This window comes from Lithobates pipiens, unplaced genomic scaffold, assembly GCF_037356315.1.
Source record: "Lithobates pipiens isolate NorthernLeopardFrog02 unplaced genomic scaffold, aLitPip1_a1.2 Scaffold_13, whole genome shotgun sequence".
NCBI lineage: Eukaryota > Metazoa > Chordata > Amphibia > Anura > Ranidae > Lithobates > Lithobates pipiens.
Genome location: NW_027507718.1, coordinates 260442379 through 260458191, shown reverse-complemented (window position 1 = coordinate 260458191; position 15813 = coordinate 260442379). Strand labels below are relative to the sequence as shown.

The following is a 15813-nucleotide window of genomic DNA, read 5'->3' as shown; positions in this document are numbered from 1 at the left end:
TAGAGCTTGAAGATGGAGTGCTAGGCTGTCGGGGCCTTTGAGGGTGCTCCCCCAGTTTGGGTGTGGACAGAGCCTTACAGAAAGTGTGAAGTTTCTGAACAGGAGGCACAGGAGGAGCAGAGAGGACAGCGGGAGCTAACATTGGTGGGAAAGTCTTCAAGGAGAGTACAACTGGTCGCAGCCAGGAGAGCTGGTGAGTGACATGCACAGTCGGGAGGACTGGGGAGGCATCCCTGAGAGGACTGGGAGCATACAGTCTGGGATGGGTGCAGAGCCAGTGGTGTGGATTGTGGTGTCATGGGCAGTGGAGTCGGGCAGCTGCAGCCAGGAGGGCTGGCAGGGCCTGAAGAGGGCTGACTGGGAGCAGTAGTCCATCTGTAGGACAGCTAGCACTATAGACTTTCTATTTTCTTGCTACACTATAGGGACCTGCAGTCCCTGCATGCAAAGGGTAGTTTCTGAGGCCTGGCTGAGCCAGAGTCAGGCCTAACCTTACATGTACTAGCTGATCCTGAGGGTCAAGAGTTGTGTGGGAGGAAGTAAGAGGAATAGTCTGCAAGCAAAGAAAGTGCTGGAGGAGACTGTGATGTGTACAGGGAGTGTACATAGTTCTTCCCAATTGATTGTTCTACAATTTACCAATTTATTGATCTACAATTCATCCAGCATACCAAATTTTCCTTACCCCATCCTAGTTAAATTCCCTCAATAAAACCAACAAAAACAAGCACATAGACTGTTCATTGTCTTAAGTGACTGAGAATTTAAAGTCGGGCTGCGCAGGGTGACAGGTGGTCCACATCACTTAGCAGCCCCTACGGGGTACTGCTACACTTGGTTTTAAGGAAAATCCTTCTGCCCCCCCTCCTCCTCATTTGTTCTTTGGTTTAGTGGGTACAGTGTTGCATGACTGAGTAATTGTCATTGAAAGCAAAAGCGCTGAAAATTGGCCTGGGCAGGAAGGGGGTGAAAATGCCCAGTATTGACGTGGTTAAATGAAAGCTCCAATTTTAAAAAGGTTGTTAAACTTTTTTTTTTTATTTATTTAATTTAACATGTTAATTATAAAATATTTTAATGATTGGGTTTCAATCATTCAGCCATTGGGGATCAATCACTGAAGATGTTTTACTTGTAGTTTCTTGAAAACATAATGTGTAAAGTATTTATTTGTCAATAAAAAATAAACAGAATACAGCATATTGTTATAGGAAATAAATATTTTTCGGACCTCTTATTTGGGGCTCATTGTGAGCATTACATAACACACGCCTCGTTGTCTCTTGTGTAAGAAGATATGCATTTTTACCTCCAGGGGGCAGTGTGAACTAATTGCAGCCATATGTGGGTGGACATCATCAAAATTCACAGAGAACCTCCAACTGCTTTGTGATAAGGACACGCAAACAAGACAGCTGCAACAAGTTCTCAAGACTTTGGACTGCTGAGGTAATGTTAAAATAACCGTCACATACTTTTCTGAACATAGGAAACGATTGGCTGCTTAGATTAGATAGTAAGTCTAAATGCAGTTCTGATGTTTATGCACAAATGTTAAATATTTGCTTAAAAATGATCAAAATGAGGCATTATATGATATCGAATCAAAGGTCACAACCGTAAGCCGTATATTGGCTGATGCATTTTTCTAACAAATGCCACTGGTGTATTATTAACGCCTTTATATTCACATACCTGCAGCAACTGTTTAATGATTACATTTAGGCCCAGCATACACCTTACAATCTATGTACATTCTACTTTACCTCTACCAACAGGAATGTAGTGCAAGGGCCTATCTGATTGGATACAGATTGATTGGATAGCTTAGGTAGTTCCTTTTTATATTACATCATTTTGGCAAAGTTGATTGTATGTGTATGGTGAGATTATAATATATAAAAAATTTTTTATATAGCCTGTATATATTTAATATTTAAAATAAGAAAACAATCAGCGCAAACACAATATATGAATAAAGAGGGATATGCAGCTGAACCCTGTAAGGTAAATCACAACACCTGAGAAATAAAATAAAACGTGTATGTTTGGTCCAATATGCAGAATAAAGGCCACACAGAAGGTTTCCTCGTTGGCAAATGTGTTATTTGCAGCCCATTGAAAGTAAAAACATCAGCCAAGACTCTAATCTCAAGCTATTAAGTGATTGAAAGTGTGTAATCAAGTACACATGTTTAGGAAACTGTCAAGAGTTATCATTGGTGTGGTGCATTACACCATGAACTGATGTACAACGAATGTGATAAGACCATCTCTGATGCTGTTCTGTTATGATCCGTTTTTTTTTTTTTTTTTTTTTTTATAAACTGCAGGAAGGTTCTCTCTTAACACCCACTCAATAAAATCTCATAAAAGCTTTAACGTAAAAATGTCATTCTAAAGCGCTAATAAAGCCCTCTCGTAAACATCAATGAATAAATGTAGCTGCATATCTTTGTACACCATGGCCTCCTATCCCCTGTATTATTATTATTATTATTATTATTATTATTATTATAATAATACAGGGTTTACGCCAATATTTTGCACAGCGCTTTACAACCTAAAGAAGGGATATGCAATTAGCGGACCTCCAGCTGTTGCAAAACTACAAGTCCCATCATGCCTCTGGGTGTCATGCTTGTGACTGTCAGAGTCTTGCTATGCTTCATGGGACTTGTAGCTCTGCAACAGCTGTATGTCCGCTAATTGCATATCCCTGACCTAAAGTATAGTTAAAATACAATAAAATACAAGAGGGTTGTAAAAAGACACAAGTCCGTCCAGTTCAACCATAAAAAAAATAAAAATAAAATAACGTATAATCCAATATACCCAATTCTATACCCACTTTTGATCCAGAGGAAGGCAAAAAAAAACAGCAGAGCATGCTCTAATCTTCTACAGTAGAGAAAAAAATTCCTTCCTGATCCCCGAGAGGCAATCCGATTTTCCCTGGATCAACTTTACCTATAAATGATAGTACCCAGTTATATTATGTACATTTTAAGAAAGAATTCAGGTCTTTCTTAAAGCAATCTACTGAGCTGGCCAGAACCACCTCTGCAGGGAGTCTATTCCACATTTTCATAGCTCTTACTGTGAAGAAACCTTTCCGTATTTGGAGATGAAATCTCTTTTCCTCTAAATGTAAAGAGTGCCCCCTTGTCCTCTGTGATGACCTTAAAGTGAATAACTCAACACCAAGTTCACTATATGGACACTTTATATATTTGAACATGTTGATCATATCCCCCTTATTCTCCTCTTCCCAAGAGAGAATAAATTCAGTTCCTCTAATCTTTCCTCATAGCTGAGCTCCTCCATACCTCTTATCAGTTTGGTTGCCCTTCTCTGCATTTTCTCCAGTTCCCTGATATCCTTTTTGAGAACTGGTGCCCAGAACCCCACTGCATATTCCAGATGAGGTCTTACTAATGATTTGAACAGGGGCAAAATTATATCTCTCTCTGGAAGGGGGGGGGGGGGTCTGTGCTGATAATAAGCACACTGATTATCAGCACAGCCCCCATCAAAAGGTGCCCATCAGCAGCCAATCAGTGCCAAACACCTGCCAGCCTGTCCCCATAATAAACGGCTGTCGGTGCCAATCCATGCCCACAACAGTGCCCAAGAAATTGCCAATCAGTGCCCCATTAGTAATACCTGTCAGTGCCACTCATTAATGCCTGTCAGTAGCTCCTCGTCAGTAGTGCCCATCAGTGCTGCCTATCAGTGCCCATCATTTATTTATTTTTAATTGTCAATCTTTTTTCGTTTTATAGTGCAAAAATGAAAAACCGCAGAGGTGACCAAATACCACCAAAAGAAATCTCTATTTGTGGGAAGAAAATGCTAAAAATTGGGTACAGTGTTAAATGATCGCGTAATTGTCATTCAAAGCGCGACAGCGCTGAAACTGAAAAATTGGCGCAGGTAGGAAGGGGGGAAGTGTCCTGTATTGCAGTGGTTATACATCTCCATTTTGGTGGTCAAACAAGTGCGATTCCGTTTATATGGTGGTTAAGAACTCATCGGATCGGGTGACAACGAACATTGCGGTCCATCGTCTTCCGATCTCTCATAGGGGAGAGCGGCGCTCTGACAGGTCCGTCCCTGCGCAGTGTGCAGAGACGGACCTGTCCTCTGCCTGCTCAGTGGGGAACAACGGAGCGATCCCCGCTGAGCAAGCGGATATCCACGGGGGGGATCATTACTGATATGCCCCGTGTGAAAGGACTCTAAGGGTTCATGTTTTCACATTATAGAGGGATGTGCTTTGTTCATATTTGATGTCTGAGGTTTACAACCACTTAAAATCTCTCAACAGAAAAGAGATTCAAGTAATAAGGGAAGTGAATGGGCTGCCAATGCACCCTAATGTGCTAAAGATTGGGCATGTGTAATTTTTAGCAATGGAACTCGCTGCACAGCATTGGCACTGCAACGGGCCCCTTAATGTTTGCTTTCTTGTAATTACATTTTCTTGGTAAAATTACACTTAAATAGGCCATTTTCCCCTCTTTATGATGTGGATATCGCAGAAGGCTTTGCGCAAGGTGGGGAATACATTGGCTGCACTCTCCAATGGAAAAAAAAATCCTGAAAGGGGGGAGGAGGAGGAGTAATAATCATTAACGTGTATTGGAGCAAAGGTCCACTTTCGTCTTTATTTTATCCCTGAATCACAAACATGCTTTGGCTCCTAGAATCGTTTGTGTTACTGAAAATACCTGCCTGGCTAGAGCTTTAATATTATTATTATTATTATTATTATTATTATTATTATTATTATTATATTTTTTTCTACAGCTTTAGTTACATTACTTACCTGTAAAGAAGTATGTCCCAGGTGTGCAGGCTGCTGAATTCTGTAGAAATCTTCACTTCAGGGCTGCTCTGTTCTAGAGCTACACAATTAAAAAAACTTTAAATCTCTATTGCAGAGTTTGCCGCTTGTTTCATATAACAAGTGGAGAGACTTATCTGCTCACTCAGCTATCAAAAGAAAACATCCGGGCAGTCTGCTAACTAATTCTTCCTTCTTAGATCAAAGGGATAACCTTCTGTGTGTAAAGAAAAATCCAGTCAGTCTGCCAAGTTTAACCACCTAAAATCTAAATCTTTTTCGGACACTTGTTTCTTAAGTTTGCCGCCAGCCCACCGTCATATGAGTGGTGCGGCTCTTGTTCTGGGCCACCATCATATGACGGAGGCCCGGAATGGCTGCTCCCGCGGGGGAGTGCAGCACGGCGATTGTGGCTAGGACCCAGCACAACCCCGATCTGTGGAAAGAGCCGAGTCCTCTGCTCTTTAAACGTGTGATCGGCTGAATACAATCATAGCCAGTCACATGTAAACAAGGAAGTTCTGGTAATCGGCGCTCTTTGCCTCACACTGACAGTGTGTGGCGAGGAGAGACAATCAGCGGCATCTCTTCACAGGGGAACATTTAGGAATGTAATCAGGGCACTGATCATCAGTGCCCTGATTACAATAGTAAAAAAACAGTACCCACCAGTGGCAGCAATCGGTGTCCACCACTTCCCACATGTGCCACCAGTCAGTGCCCATTAGCGATGCCAGTCAATGCTGGCAATCAATGCTGTCTACTAGTTCTGTCCAATGCCCATTACTGCAGTCAATCGATGCCCATCAGTGCCACCCAGCAATACCCATCAGTGTCCAGTACCGCCTATCTGTGCCGCCTATTGGTGCCCATAAGTGCAGAAAATTAGTGCCTCCTCATCAATGCCCACCAGTTCAGCCTGTCAGTGCTGTCTCATCAGCGCACATCAGTGAAGGTGAAAAATTACTTGGTTACAAAATGTACTGACAGAAAAAAAGTGAGAAACTTTTTATTTATTTTTTCAAAAGTTTTGGTCTTTATTTATTTTTTATTTATTTTTTTTACAAAAAAAAAACCCAACAGTGATTTAATACCACCAAAAGAAAGCTCTATATGTGTGAAGAAAATGATAAAAAAAATGTTTGAGTAAAAGTGTAGCATGACCACGCAATTGTCATTCAAAATGTGAGAACGCTGGAAAATGGCCTGGGCAGGATGGGGGTGAAAGTGCCCTGTAGGCAAGTGGTTAAAATCAATATTTTTTGCTAGAAAAATTACTTGGAATCCCCAAACATTATACATATTTTAGCAGAGACCCTAGGGAATAAAATGTCAATTGCTGAAATATTTTATGTCACACTGTATTTGCCCAGCAGTCTTTCAAATGCAATTTTTTGGGGAAAAAATACACTTCACTTAACCACTTCAGCTCCGGACCAATAAACACCTTAAGGACCAGAGGTCTTTTTCCAATTTCCCACTGCGCTGCTTTAACTGGTAATTGCGCGGTCATGCAAAATTGCACCCAAACGAAATTTGCGTCCTTTTCTTCCCACAAATAGAGCTTTCTTTTGATGGTATTTGATTGCCTCTGCGATTTTTTTTTTTTTTTTTTTTTTTTTTTTTTTTTTTTTTTTTTGCGATATAAATGGAAAAAGAGCGTAAATTTGGAAAAAAAAAGATATTTTCTTCTTTTTGTTATAAGAAAAATCGAATAAACTAAATTTTAGTCATACATTGAGGGCAAAATTTATTCAGCCACATGTCTTTAGTAAAAAAAAATGTCAATAAGCGTATATTTTTTGGTTTGCGCAAAAGTTATAGCGTCTACAAACTAGAGTACATTTTCTGGAATTTACACAGCTTTTAATTTATGACTGCCTATCTCATTTCTTGAGGTGCTAAAATGGCAGGGCAGTACAAACCCCCCCCCCCCCCAAATGACCCCATTTTGGAAAGTAGACACCCCAAGGAAATTGCTGATGGGTATGTTGAGCCCATTGAATATTTATTTTTTTTGTCCTAAGGGATTGAATAATGACAAAAATAAATAAATAAATAAATTTTTTACAAAAAGTTGTCACTAAATGATATATTGCTCACACATGCCATGGTTATATGTGGAATTGCACCCCAAAATATATTCCGCTACTTCTCCCGAGTATGGGGATACCACATGTGTGGGACTTTTTGGGAGTCTAATCGTGCACGGCACCCCGAAAACCAATCACCACCTTCAGGATTTCTAAGGGTGCAAATTTTTGATTTAACTCCTCACTACCTATCACAGTTTCGAAGGCCATAAAATGCCAAAATAGCACAAAACCCCCCAAAATGACCCCATTTTGGAAAGAAGACACCCCAAGCTATTTACTGAGAGGCATGTTGAGTCCATGGAATATTTTATATTTTGCCACAAGTTGCGGGAATATTACAAACTTTTTTTTTTTTTGCACAAAGTTGTCACTAAATGATATATTGCTCACACATGCTATGGGCAGAAGTCAAATTACACCCCAAAATAAATTCTGCTGCTTCTCCCGAGTACGGGGATACCACATGTGGGGGACTTTTTGGGAGCCTAGCCACGTACGGGACCCCGAAAACCAAGCACTGCCTTCCGGATTTAAATATAAAATGCTACCAAAAAAACTGTTAGCGATCGCAGGGATCAGGTCTGACTCTGCGATCGCTGCAGTTATGTGTTTAGTGTTTTGTAAGTGACAGTGATCAATCGATACTGCACTTGGGTGGGCTGGGCAGAGGGGCAAAACGCAGGTGCTAGCAGGTATCTGGGCTGATCCCGCTAACAATGCGTTTTTTTGGAACCCTGAACTGCTGGGGACGCTAGTATAGATCTGATCAGATCAGATATTGATCTGTTCAGATTCTATACCACTACGGGAGGTGTATGCTTTGCGCGTGGGTGTTAGCGGTACTGGCACTAACCTAGCGCTGCCTGGGGCGACGCAGACCCTGACCCTAAAACCTAATTGATATCACCCGCCGGGTGATCAGGGGGTTAAACCTTTATTGGGTAATAAATGGTGGGTGCCCTGATGCTATAAAAAGCAAACTAACCAGAGTCACCCGTAACACTTATACGGTGATCAGTGGTGAAAGGGTTAACTAGGGGCAATCAGGGGGTTCAAATTTTTATTAGGTAGTATATTGGGGTCCCTGGCGCTATATAAAAACCTGACGGGGAACCTAAATAACTAATTGGCTAACCAGCGTCACCAGTGACACTTATACTGTGATCGCTGGTAAAAGGGTTAACTAGGGGCAATCAGGGGGTTAAAACCATTATTGGGAAGTATATCGGGGTACCTAGCGCTATAAAAACCTGGCGGTGAACCTAAAAAAATAACTAGCTACCTAGTGACAGTAGCGACACTGATGCAGCGATCAGAAAAATGATCGCTTAGTGACACTGGCAAAAGGGGGTGAAAGGGTTAACTAGGGGCAATCAGGATGTTAAAACCATTATTGGGTAGTATATCGGGGTACCTAGCGATATAAAAACCTGGCGGTGAACCTAAAAAAATAACTAGCTACCTAGCGACACTGATGCAGCGATCAGAAAAATTATCGGGGGGGGGGGGGGGTTTGTGTACCTGTGTGTACCTACATGTCAGTGTAGTGTTGGTGCACACTTGCTATTAGTTTTCTCCTCGTAGTCCAGTCAAAAAAACCACCCCGAGGAGAATGACATCACTTCCTCCTTCCTGTGTAAACAATACACAGTGGGAGGAAGTTCGTCATTGGCCAGGAGCGATCCAGAGGGGGTGGCCAGAAACCAACGGCCATCCCCTCATCACAGATCGCTGCTGGAGGGAAACGGACCGCCGTATCCAGCGGGAGGGGGTCCGATCAGACCCCCACCCGCTGGAAGGCAGGCACGTACATCTATGTGCTTGTGCCTGCCTGTGCCATTCTGATGACGTATAATGGCAATACGGCGGTCCTTAAGTGGTTAATAAAAAAATAAAAATAAAAAACAGTAACGTTAGCCCAATTTTTTTTTTTTTTTTTTTTTTTGCTTTAATGTGAAAGATGATGTTACACAGAGAATCGTGATCTATCTTCTAAGCAAAAAAAAAATGTGATTCTCATTTTAGCCAAAATCGTGCAGCTCTACCCTGTATTCTTCCTGCTGCTGAACTCCTGATTCTGTGGGGGGGGGGGGGGGGGACCACTTCAGGTCTCCATGCTCAACTGCACTAAAGATGATCCTCCATTGAGAAAAGTTCTTCACTGATTACACTGCCTGTAACATAATCTGTGAATGGAGGAGAGTCTGTTCAGTCACAGGATTTTCTCCTCCATTCAGAGACCATGTTACTGGCAGAGTAATCAGTGAAAGAATTTATCTCATTGGAGTAGGGGTCGGGAGGGGGCGTTTCCCCATTGGATTATTTTTACCGCAACTGAGCCTGAAGACCCAAAACTGTTAACCCCCACATTGATGGAAGAGGAAAAGGTATTCCATGCAATGAAGATTTTTACAGAGCCAGCATCCTGCATGACATCAGACATAATTACAAGTAATTGAACTAAAGCTGTAGAGAAAAGAGAATTTTTTTTAACCAAACTTCAGCTTTTATTCACACCACAAAGCATACATTAATGCAGGTGCGTTGCTTTGCATTTTTTGTAATGTGTTAGCCTGATTTTTACGTGGGTTGCATTTTTATTTTTTTTGCCTTGCAGTGCGTTACTTTTATGTGTGCTTGTCGCATTTGAAGACGATGCACTGTGCTGAAAAAAGGTAGTGCATGCTGTGCAAACACAACGCGCAGGTGTGAACTACATTCATGGGGAACCATTATTTTTATTTTTTATTTTTTTTGGTTGACCGTGCATTAGAAATGCGTTTTGAAACTCACCCCAGTGCATTTGGTGTGAATGAACCCTTAAAGAAAATTATTTTATGTGATCACAGTTCCAGGGCAGAATAAAACAATACTGAAATTGTATTATTTTTTATTTTTTTCAAACTTTTATATGGCTGTTGCTTCGTAGCGAGGAGTGAGAAACTAGTACAGTAAAACCTTGGATTGAGAGTAACTTGGTCTGAGATTGTTCTGCAAGACAATCAAAATGTTGTTTTTTATAGATTTTTACTAGATATAAAAGCAATGTCTTGATATCCAAGTAGCGTCATATCACAACTGAGTATAAAAGAGAAGAGAGGTGCCTCTAAGTGTAGCAATATGGTTTCGTCCTCCCTTCCATGCTGCGCTCCATAAGCACTTCAAGCCTTGCTCTCAGATCGCTCTACTGCAGGTTAGTCTTCGCGGTCGCAATTTCAGACTGACAGCGGTGAGAGCCGGCGGTGCGGATGATGGTCTATGCAGACAGCTTTACATCGGATGCCTGCATACTTAGATGTGCCTCTTTTAAAGTGATTATAAGGGTTGGTGGTTTTTTGTTTTTAAATAACAAATATATCGTACTTACCGCCACTGTGCAGCTCGTTTTGCACAAAGTGGTCCCAAACCTGCTCTTCTGGGGTCCCCCGGCGGCTCCTCCCCACATCAGATAACCCCCTAGGAGAAGCGCTTCTTATAGGGGGTTACCTTGCAGGCGTGCTCCCAAGTCCAGCATCTGCGTCCACAGACACCCGTGTCATTGGATTTGATTGACAGCAGTGGGAGCCAATGGCTGCACTATCAATCTATCCAATCAAGAGCCAAGAACCCCGGGCAGAGAGACACCGCATCCCCATTGGGTCAAGTTTTCAGGTAAGTAAAATGGGGGGGGGGGGGGGGGGGGCTGTGTGGCCGTTCACTGCCAGGTGTTTTTTCACCTTAAAGCATAGGCTGTGAAAAACACAAAGGTGAGTTGCTAAATGTTATACCTTAACTCCTTCAGATCCACGCTATAGCTGAATGATGGTTACAGTGTGGATCTGCTTTGCCGGGAGTATGTCTATTGACGTCCCCTTTGCAGCCTTGCCATGCCCCCTGAAGGGGGAGTGTGGTGTGCACTGTGATCACCCGAGTCAATGAGACTCGGGTGATCACACATCCGAGTAAGGGGTCGAATCCAGCCCCTTACCACATAATCAGCTGTCAGCCAATGGAAACAGAGGATCGGTAACTCCTCCTCCTCCTCCTCCTCTTCCTCCTCCTCCTCCCAGCATAAGAAGAAAAAAAGCCGATCGCTGGCTTCAATTTGAAGGGACATCAATCCTGAAGAGGAGCAGAATTTTATGTCCCCCCCCCCCCCCCCCCCCAGTACGGCCTGCAAGTGCCAAAAATTGGTGCCCACCAATCAGTGCCCATGTTACTTAAGTGCCAGCAATCACTGCCACCCACCAGTGCCGCCTGTTAGTGCCCATGAGTGCAGCCTATCGGTGTCCATCAGTGCAGCCTCATCAGCGTACATCAATGAAGGAGAAAAAATACCTGTTTGCAAAATTTATTAAAAAAATATAAAAATGGTTTTGTATTTAAAAGAAAAAAACACTAGGTCTTTAAATTTTGTTTAAAAAATAAATAAAAAACCCAGAGGTGAATCATTTGGGTACAGTGTTGTATAACCACGCAATTGTCATTCAAACAGTGGCATCGCTAAAAGCTTAAAATTGCTCTGGGCAGGAGGGAGGTTTAGGTGCCCAGTAAGCAAGTGGTTGATTAAATGTAACCATATTGCTACACTTAGAGGCGCCTCTCTTCGCTTTTGTATCTCTTGTTGGATTTTTGCTTCTAATCCTCACACAACCCATCACATTGCTATAATCTTTTTTTTTTTATATAGACTATAAACTGAAGGATTTATGAATAAATGGTTGTGGAAGAAGTGCTTTGGATTACAAGAATGTTTCCAGAACTTATTGTGCTTGAAATCCAAGGTTTTACTGTATATCTAATCCCAAGAACAAAAATATAATATATTGCCACTTATCCGTAATTAAATGTGGTGGTTGCATTAGTTTCCTTCTTTCTTGGTATGTGTTTTTGTTTTTTGTTTTGTTTTTTACTGGTTATTTACTAAAGGAAAATCCACTTTTCACTACAAATGAACTTGGAAGTGCAGTCACTGTAGATCTGAGGGGAAGATCTGAAATTGGGGAAAGCTCTGCTGATTTTATCATCCAATCATGTAAAAAAACAACATTTTTAGCTTTCATTTTCCTTGCATGTCCCTCTCAGATCTACAGCTACTGCACTTCCAAGTGCACTTGCAGTGTATTTGTAGTGCAAAGTGGATTTTACTTTAGTAAATAACCCCCAAAAACCTATAACACTGCATAGGCCCTCACATAAACACAGTTTATTATGAAATGCTAGAAATATAAAAAAATATATATATAACAATTAATATTAATAACAAAAAAAGGTGTGTGTGTGTATATATATATATATATATATATATATATATATAAATTTATTTTCTCTCTATCTCTGCTCAGTTCATTTGGTTTTTCTGCATGACTTGGGATCATTCAGGGGCTTTTACAAATAGAATATTTGCTGCCATGGATGACTTGTAGTAAACATTAAAACGTATGAACTCTGCTCAATGCTACATTGTGCCGAAAGGTCCTGTGGGGATTTCACACTTCCTGTGCAGACTTCTAGTACACAGAGATACAAAGATCCCTTTAGTGCTGCAGCAGCAATGATAATGTATATAACAAGCATTACATTGTAAGTTTTCCCCATATGGTTAGCCTGGTTGTAGTTTTATAAATGTCCCTCTGGGGTTTATTTACTAAAGCTGAAGAGTACAAAATCTGGTTACTATGCAGAGCTGCACCAATCGGCTTCCAGATTTTATTGTCAAAGCTTTATTGAACAAGCTGAAGTTAGAAGCTGATTGGCTACCCTGCACAGCTGCACCAGATTTTGCCCCCTCGAGTTTTAGTAAATCAACCCCATTATGTCTGCTGCAAACAATATAGTGATTAAAGTGATATTAAACACGGTTTAATCTGCATTATCTCTTCTTTTTTGTATACTGTATATGGGTGATGGGTCTGTATTTCAATATACAGCTGTCATATGACCCAGCTCTTCTGCAGGGAAACATCCGCCCGAGGAGCTTCTAATCCTCTGATGCCAGTCACATGCTCAAGGATAAAAAAAGAAAAAAAAAAATGACCTTCAGGATGCAGAGGAAAAATACATCAATAAAATCAAATGTTTAAAATTGTCATACAATTTTATGTATTTGAACTAAAATCTTTTATTATCTTTGCACAAACACAAGGTGTGTGCTATTTAGGCGGAGGTTCTGCGACTCACGGCCTGTTTCATGCCTTCCCAGCCTATGTCTATTGTTTGTGCTTCCATCAATCAACCTGTAATATCCTGCACCCATAGTGAAGAGCTGTTTAGTGAGTATAGAGGAGGGAGGGGAGTGTTATCTCACACCGTGTATACGCCAACATGTGTAACTCTATCGTCGCATGGGCTGCACGCATAGAACTGAAACTGGTGCATGCTCAGTAGATGTGACAAGGGCTGGTCTACATATTAATCTCAGGCTGCAGTGGGGACACAGACAAGGAGGGAGGACAGCAGGATCAACCAGGTTAATTTCAGAATATATAAAATAAATCCCACAATGACTGTGTGTGTATGAACAGCATGTAATATAGCATGTACTGACAGTTTTTTTTTTTTTTTTAACAAGAAAAATTGGTCTTTATTGGACTTGAAATTATACATAATCTGAGAAAACACAAACACTGTACAGTACAAGAATTATAATGGAGGAACCATAAACATGTATACTCCTAGAGATATAGCAACTGTGCTCTTGGTAAAGTTATGTGCTGCGCCAGAAGGGGGGGGGAGTGACGGCAAAACCAGAACATATGCAAGGTCTTTTTATTAATCAAGGTACTGGAAGGGGAAAGAGGAGGGGGAGGGGGCACGGGAGAGGAGAACAGCACACGTCCCTTTCCACCACCTTTTTCCAGAGCAGAGGGGGGGGGGGGGTGTTCACATAGGGTCGGTCCATGGCTGCCACACTTTTGTAAATATTTGGGGGACATCCCCTACTGATATACGTCAGTTTATACATCGGCAACATTTCATCAACCGACTTCTCCCAAGCCCTCAGTGTGGGTGGCAAGGGGGAGGTCCATCTAAGAAGTATCTGTTTTTTTGCATAAAAAAGCAACAGTGAAATCAGCAATTTGGTGTATCGGGGTCTCTGTTCATCATCTTGTATGGCTAAGGCCGCGTACACACGGGCGGATTGTCTGTCCAACTTAGTCCGCTGAACAGTGTTTCAGCGGACAATCCGCTCGTGTGTGGGCTTCAGCGGACTTTTTCAGCGGACAGTCTGACGAACAAAGTCTTACGGAATTTCCGTAAGACAGTCCGTTCAAACTTGGTTTTGTCCGTCGTTTTTCTAGTCCCGTCGTACGTGCTGTACACGTCATCACGCACGCTTTCAGCGGACTGTCTGCTCATCGTGTGTGGTCAAGTCCGTTCATGCTAATTTTGAACGGACTGTCTGTCGGATTGTCTGCCGAACTTAGTTGGGCAGACAATCCGCCCGTGTGTACGCGGCCTAACAGAGCCAGCTCTGCCGTCAAGGGAATGTTCAGCTGAAGACGCTCGTTAATGCATTCCATAACGGCTAACGAGAGAGTCTGGGACACGCCCAAAACATATCAATATATGAACCCTCAGGGGACTGACATCTCAGGCAATTTGGGGATCTCTCCGGGTAGATTCTGTGCAGTCTCTGAGGCATGAAGTGTACTCTATGCATACATTTGGTCTGTATTAATCTATCCCTAGAGGAGATCACTAATCTGGAGCCCCTGTTGAAGCATTCCTCCCACGTCTCCCTATCCAGAGTTCGGATGTCAGCCTTCCACTGAGCCCACAGTACATCCATCCTTGGTGACTCCCTACTGAGCAGTACCCTGTACAGCGCAGAGAGGGGGTTATCCAGGGACTCCTGGGCCAGCAGCTCCTCAAGCACATCCGTTCCGAGGACAGGCAGCTCCGGAAACTGCGCCCGGAAGGCATACTGCAGCTGATACTAACGGAAGAGCATGCCCACCGGCATACCATACCTGTCCGCAAAGCTCCCGGAACTGAATAAGTGTCCATTGGAGGCAATATCCCTCAAGAGATTAATACCATACCTGGCCCACAGGTGCGGGTCGGGGATAGTCCTAAAGTGGGGGAGGCACGGATTTCCCCATAATGGGCAGTGTGGAGACCACCAGTTGGGGACCAGGAAACGCCCTTCTAGCCATCTCCCAGATCCTTACAGTAACCTTGGTGGGACTCGGCAGGGAAGGGCGAAATGAGGCTCCACGGTATATAAAATTACTCAGTTCCATAAGGGAACCCACTATTGCTGCCTCCAAACAGACAGCCGCATTCGCACTGGACCGCTGGAGCCACCACCTGACCGTGACCAGCATGGCTGCCCAATAATATATCAGCATATTAGGCCGAGCCAAGCCACCGCAGCCGACCGGTAGTTGGAGAGTAGTTCTGGCCATCCGTGGGGCAGAGCCCCGCCACAGAAAGGTGCCAGTACAACCATCTAGTTCCCTAAAAAAGGCCCGGGTCAACCTCAAAGGACATTTCCAGAAGACGTAAGTGAACTTGGGCAAATAGATCATTTTTATGATGTTGATGTGCCCTAATAAATTGAGGGGGGGGGTTGGTCCATTTGGAGCAACAGTCCTTCAGTTGTGCAACTATGAGGCGAAGATTTAATTGCTAAAACAACTGGTGATCACGCGTAATCCCTAAATAAGTAAATTCCTCAACACACCTTAACGCCGAATGAGATGCAGAGGCCTTAGCCCGTGCGTTTCTTAACCACTTTCAGACCGGACCAATTTGCTGGTCAAAGACCAGACCACTTTTTGCGATTCGGCACTGCGTCGCTTTAACTGACAATTGCGCGGTCGTGCGACGTGGCTCCCAAACAAAATTGACGTCCTTTTTTTCCCACAAATAGAGCTTTCTTTT

At 42.6% G+C, this 15813-nt stretch overlaps 1 protein-coding gene across 1 annotated transcript in view; it reads left to right on the top strand.

Moving 5' to 3' along the window:
* Positions 1-15813, top strand: part of LOC143974818 (hematopoietic prostaglandin D synthase-like) — a 40167-nt gene that overhangs the window by 8731 nt on the left and 15623 nt on the right. The window contains exon 2 of the mRNA XM_077476561.1: positions 1316-1449. The gene's annotated coding sequence lies outside the window, so the exon portion shown is untranslated. The remainder of the gene's footprint in view (positions 1-1315; positions 1450-15813) is intronic.